This window comes from Macrobrachium rosenbergii, chromosome 6, assembly GCF_040412425.1.
Source record: "Macrobrachium rosenbergii isolate ZJJX-2024 chromosome 6, ASM4041242v1, whole genome shotgun sequence".
Lineage (NCBI taxonomy): Eukaryota > Metazoa > Arthropoda > Malacostraca > Decapoda > Palaemonidae > Macrobrachium > Macrobrachium rosenbergii.
The window spans coordinates 20,435,261-20,442,091 of NC_089746.1; the positions used below are offsets into that span (position 1 = coordinate 20,435,261).

At 38.9% G+C, this 6,831-nt stretch overlaps 1 long non-coding RNA gene across 1 annotated transcript in view; it reads right to left on the bottom strand.

Annotated features, from left to right (window-relative positions):
* LOC136839280 (uncharacterized) overlaps nt 1–3,439 on the bottom strand; it is a 7,510-nt gene extending 4,071 nt beyond the window's left edge. The window contains exon 1 of the long non-coding RNA XR_010853286.1: nt 2,250–3,439. This is a non-coding gene — a long non-coding RNA (uncharacterized lncRNA). The remainder of the gene's footprint in view (nt 1–2,249) is intronic.
* Nucleotides 3,440–6,831: the final 3,392 nt, after the last annotated feature.

Sequence of the window (6,831 nt, forward strand, 5' to 3'; positions counted from 1 at the left end):
CCGGAAGATAATGAGGATGAAGAATGATATGGTCTGACAACCACAACCTGCAGAGAACCGAAACTTAATTGTTGATGCAGGTTGTGAATTCGACAGGCATAAGTACAGCAGGGTCGATATCAGCTTACATATCCCTTGATGGCTCAGTGGTCAAAGTCACTACCCATCATTGCTTCTTAAACAGGCAACGGGTCGAATCCTGCGGGGAGACGAAGCCCTTGCCAATTATAATTCCCCTTGGGTGTCAGTTATTCCCGGGGTCCAGTGAACTGGATATTATTAAATGTTGTTTATGACGTAATTTTGGTTAACATAAAAAGCCAAGCGTGTGTAAGTGACAAAATTTCACACACACACACACACACACACATATATATATATATATATATATATGTGTGTGTGTGTGTGTGTGTGTGTGTGTGTGTGTGTGTATATACATACACGCTCGTATATGAGTCATCACTGCCACGCCCCTCACAGCTCTTCCACTAGAAGTGGGACACCCTGGAACACTGCCAATACGTAATGCGTGACGACTGAACAGAAGACTTTTTATTACCTTTGTGATCTGGTTGGTAGCACATTTGCCTCTCGCCTAGCAGGTCCTGGCTTCAACTTCGACGTGAGTTACAAATTTTTATTTATTCCACCTGTTAATTTGTTACGTTCAATAATAACAACAATTACGAAATGCGCTTTTCATTCGCCCATATATCGTCTGGAGGTCGTCAGTTTAGACATATGCTCAGATGCCAAGTCGACCTGTTGAATAATTTCTGCAAACTGGCGTCGTAATCATTACGGCCAATTCGTGTTGCATTAGCAATAATAGGTAATCTATATAATGGAGAATTGAACGCATTAATAAAATTGCTAATTCTTTTCTAAGCCAATATTTGAATTCTATTACGTAACACAGTTCATATAACGGAAGGTTAAAAAGATTATTTGAAGATTTCCAACCCTTATATAGTATTCACTATTGCTTTTTAAGTGGTCACGTTGGAATTAAAGTTTGAACAAAACTGAGCAAAGTTCACTAAGGGAAATTATTAAATAATCTTAAACAGTTAAATTATTTCTCTAATAATTAATGTGTAGATGAGAAGAAGGATAAGAAAATATATAATTATGTCCATCCAAGAAAATGAAAGTTTCTAGGGATGTTTCGCATTATTATATTTACATGTTTATACAGCAAAGAATAAATTAGTAGGAATAATAAAAAGCTTTTATTACTTAAGAGTTATTGCAGCAGTGGCAATTTTTACCTCAAATAATATAATTGATGACTCATAATTAATCTTATCACTAAACCTAGTCATAAAATGTCATTGCGAAGAAGTTTTCCTTTAATTTTCCATTGTACTCTAATCACTGAATCGCAAAAGATTATTTATTTAAACTGATAAAAAGGTTCCAAGAAAACAACCACTTACAACCTATTTTCATTCAATAAACATTAAGACTTCCCAAAAAATCGTATTTGAAAGATTTTCTGCCTCAAGTCCTTTGCGTTTCTAAAATGCTTGAGATGTCCAAATCCTAATCAGGCAGTCATTAAAAAGGATATTTCTTTTTAAAAGAAAGCAAAAAGGTGTGCTGGATAATCAATACACTCTCCTGTACTTTAACGGAAGCGTTAATCACCACACTCTAACAACTAAATTGCTAAAGAATGTCTAAGATATTATCCTCCTCTTCAAAAGAAGCATCGCCTCTCAGGATAGCCTAACCACTGGACAGTATTTCTTTTAAAATAGACAAAATAACAGTATCTAAGACACACAGTCACTAAAGAATCATTCTTTTTAAGACTAATAAAATAAGAGCATCTAGGATACTCATTCACTAAAGAATAACTCTTTTAAAAACTCATAGACTAACTGCAACTAAGGTACTCAGTTACTGAAGAATATCTCTTTGTAAAAAAGACAGAATAACAGTACCTAAGATACTTAACCACTGAAGAGTATCCATTTTTGAAACAGATAACAGTATCTAAGATACTGAATCACTAAAGAATATATCTTTTTAAAACGAAGAAAATAACAGTATCTAAAATACTCAACCACTAAAGAATATCCTTTTTTAAATTAATAAAATAACAGCATCTAAAATACTCAATCACTGAAGAATGTCTCTTTTTTTTTTTAAACGAATAAGGTAACAGTACCTAAGATAACACTAAAGAATATCTCCTTTTTAAAACGAATGAAATACCTTCATCTAAGGTACTCAATACTCGCCTCTTCTCCGCCGGAAACGTTAACTTCCTCCTCGCTGGAGATGTTCACCTCTTCGCTCAAAGCATGCACCTCGTCCTCGCTGACGACGCTAACTGCCTCCTCTTCTTCCTCCTCCTCCTCCTCCTCCTCCTCCACCACGCTCTTGGAGTCGCCCTCCGGAATCTCCTCGACTACCACTTCGGGCGTGATGGTGTCCAAGAGAGACATGACTGAATGACTGACTGATTGACTGAATGGGTGTTATGCCGTGTTCCCCGAAGAGCGGGCCCGCCTTTCGATAATGGAGTAGTACTTGCCTCTGCGAGCGTTCTGTCCACACTGCGGTGATTAAGAACTCAGACTGGGCCTGCTGCTGGGGCTCCCGTTGGGCGGCGTTTTAAAGGTCATGCCCTCGAGAGTTGTTCTCCTCCTCCTCCTCCTCCTCCTCCTCCTCCTCCTCCTCCTCCTCCATCTCTCAGCTTTTCCCAGTTGTTCTCTTCCCTCCCGCTTCCTCCAGCTCCTCCTCCCCAATTTTTGACTTCTAAGCGACGTGTATCATTCTAGCCCTAAAGGGCAAAGGGGAGGACCATTTTGCAACGCAATGAGCGTTGTCATCTTCGGCGTCACATTCAGGAGCCTTAATTCTATAAATAAGAAACATTGTCGACTCCCCTCCAGAGTCATTAGCAGCCCAGTCACTGAAGCAAAGATCAAAGTACATCGAGCATATGAAAGGCGATCACTTTCAGTGCAGAATATAGTGATGACCAAAATGGAGATGACGTTGATGAAGAGGAAGAAGAAGAAGAAGATGAAGATTCAGAGTTGCATCTGAAACCCAACAATGTAACTTCCTTGAGATTCAGGTTAAAGTGAATAAAAAATTAAGAAGAGACCGGTGACAGACGTCATTACGGTACCCACTTACTCCGCTCACTCTCCTTGGGAACGTGGTACGTGTTCACTAAGCTAAAAATAAAGAAAATTAAAAAAATTTTAAAAATTAAATAGCTTTTAGTACCTCTCGTCAACTTCCCTTACTTCCGAGGTCTTCCAAACGCGCGTCAGACTACTTTTCCAAAGGCATTACTGGATAAAGGTGATCTGTTCGACATCACCGAATTCTTTATTAGTTTTTTAAAAGATTTTTTCTTTACCCCAGAACTTGATGTTCTTTACGTGCTTAGACTTTTCGGTAGTATCCCGTCTCTCTCCCTACTTTTCTCTCTCTCTTTCTCTGTTATATCTTCCAGAGAGAGAGAGAGAGAGATTTGTGGCATACGTTAAACGAAAAATATTTGCCTGTTTTGTGAAAAACTGCTTCAGGTGACAATATTATACTTTTGTGAAAAAAAAATATTAAAGCTTAAACTTTTCCTTTTATAGGTAAACTCGTAGATATACAGAGAGAGAGAGAGAGAGAGAGAGAGAGAGAGAGAGAGAGAGAGAGAGAGAGAGAGAGAGAGAGAGAGAGAGATTCATTCAAAGGGAAATATGTAAAGTAGGGTCCCAACACGACTATCCTCAGCAATTCTCCATGACCTTGTTTTTGATAAACTTCTAATTTCACAGACTTAAGTAAAATCTTATTCAGTTGTCCTGAATTCGTCTCAGTAGAACCGACTGGTGAACGAGAATTCCGAACCATAACCCGGAAATTTCTTATATATGAAATAAGTCCATTTCAGGTACATTTGTTGGTATAATATATATATTGGTGAAATATTTTTTCCAGTTACATCTGAAAAACACCGTCAGTTTTGGATGCAGGTCAGTGAATGATACCGAGTGGGCAACAGTGAATTTACGTTACGTAGAGATAAGGTGTACCCGACAGATTTTGTTATTATTCGTTATCAGACAATATCATAATGATAAGCTGTTTCAGGTCAGCTTTAACACAGGACGACGGCGGTAAGAAACCCTTTCTTCTTCTTCTTTGGATAGACAATCAGAACTTCACCTGGTGTGCACAATGTCTTCTGACAAAAAAACAATGAGCTTCTGTCCTGGCCATTAATTATATCTATGATTACGTCATGAAGCTACAAAACTATACGCAGGTAAGAGATACACACACACACTCTCTCTCTCTCTCTCTCTCTCTCTCTCTCTCTCTCTCTCTCTCTCTCTCTCTCTCTCTCTCAGCCACACACGCACGACACACCTTCACAGCACATGCATGGTGGGATTTTCCCGATCTGAAAACCTTTAAAGATCAAAATAAAAATAAACCTTGCAACCTTACAAAAAAAAAAAAAGATCACAACGGATGGGAAGGAACTTGACCCGTCAGTTCTAACCAGACACAGGCTCTGTTTGGATCTTGGGTCTTATTGTGACCCTTCATCGCAAGCAGTAGATTCCTAAGGTCTGCTGGGACGTTAACTTTGCTCTCAACAGTCTTTACGGCGGGATTGGGCCCGGGAGATGTTACCTTTCCTGCTGTAAATGATCAAGGAAGCTTATATGCCAACGGGGTCCTGGATTCATAGGTCACCCCTTCAAGTCCTGACCAGGTCTAATGCACATAACTTTAGTGACCACGAGACCAGAGATATTGAAAGAAATAAATATTTCTTAAAACAAGACACTTACGAAGCGCTTTCATATTAATACAATTGATAAGAAAAAGCAAATTTGGAAACCGTTCCAGGAAATACCTCGAATGGCCCAGTGGACGTGATATGCATCATTTGGAAGGGTAAATTGTAAGGTAATTGCAAGGTCGCTGAAATATCTTTAATCACTGATGTTATCAAGAGAGAGGGAAAAAACTAGACATGCGGAATGTACCAAAGTTTTTATTTTTTTATGGCAGATTTCACTTTCGCTTGGGCGCCTTTCAGCGTGATGTTGGACAACTTTGCAAAATGACAGTTTTGCTCTTGACGTCTTTTCTTTCTTCCAAAGTCATCCATGTCTGAGACTCTTGATGAATCACCCCTTCTTTCAAACTTTTCTTCTTTAGTCATTGTTTCTTTTTTTTATTTATTTTTCTTCTTTTTTTACGTCCTCCAGGACGTCCTTGATTGACTTCAGTTGCTCTTCTTTTGTTTGTCGCTTGACATTTCTTTCGGAGTATGGAGGTACGTATACAGTAACGGGGAAGAACGTGTTATCCCAACGTCCCTGTATGGGTGTATTTCCTTATTCTTTCTCTTTCTCTCTTTCTTCTGTGAGCGGCTGGTGTTTACTCAGCTAAGACAAACTCAGAGAAAAAGCGAATAGATATTGTGATGCCTTTATTCGAGACTTTTTGCGCGCGTGCGATATTCTATCCATTTCAGGCAATTTTCTTGTCAAATACTTTTTATAAGCCTTCACAACCAGCGTTTTGGAATAAACACTCACGAACTCGCATGAAAATCCGTTCGTCAAAATCCTTTAAGACTTGAAGTGACAGTCTAGACATCGATAAATAAAAAGATTATCTCTGGCTTTAACTATTGTTCCAGTTTAAGAGCCTTTAAAAAATCGAATAAAGGAAATAAAACCCTGACATTTAGCGAAGTCTTGCACGACGTCCATTATTGCTTGCACTTGTTTTCTCCTTCCCGTTTTGCGTTCGTGGTTCTGTTTTCCATTTATTTACTCTGTAAGGTACTCTTCCGTCTCCGTCCTTTCCTTGGCTGTTAAGGGCGTCGCCCCCAACAATACCAAAAAACAATTCTAATTAAAGCTGTGGAATGGAATGCTATATAAAATTTAGGCCAGAGGTCAAGCACTCGAACCTATGAGGTCATTCAACGCTGAAAGGGGATATTGAGAGTAAAATGGCTTTAAAGGAGTAACAGGAGGAAAACCTCGCAGTTGCACCATGAAACATTTATTAGGAGAGGGTGGAAAGTAAGATGGAAGGAAGAGAATATGAACGGAGGTACAGTAAAAGAAACAAACGAAAGGGGTTGCAGCGATGGGCCGAAGGAACGCTACAAAGACCCTTAAGTAATGCTTACACTGCACCGTGTGATTAGTTCAAGCTGTGTTAAATAGTCGGTTTTGGCGATTCCTGAGTGAATCTCAGCTTCACATTCATTTTCTTATTTGATTTTCTCTTTACTAGTGAAGCAAAATCACTGTTACAATATCTACGTATTATCGTCTTTTACGACAAGAGACAAAGAAGGCCTTTCAGTACACTCGCTAACTCGCTCCACAGAGCAATCAAATCGTGAATGTCATGGCTGTCACAATTCATGCTTTTGAACTTAGTCCCTGGAGAAGGACTTCCTTAATCGGCCGGAAAAACTCATAAGTTAAAATAAAATACAGATATTAATTAATGTGAAAATAACATTTACGATATCGTGTAACTTTCACTTCCTCCTCTTATCAATACTCTTGAACAGGTCTGAATCAGAAAGTTGGACCGTCAGTCATGTTGTCGACTGTAATGAGGAAAAACTAGACAAGACGCTTGGCTTTCATAATTAATACATGTTTTCTCACTCGCTGATTCCGTTTCAAACAAGCTAACCCACATCATATCGATACTCAGTAACCTGTTCGTGGAAAAGGTTTTATATCTAAAGCACCACGTATTTTTTTTTAACAGTATACACCCAACGACCTTTGCGAAGAGGCATTATCTAAAGCTCCG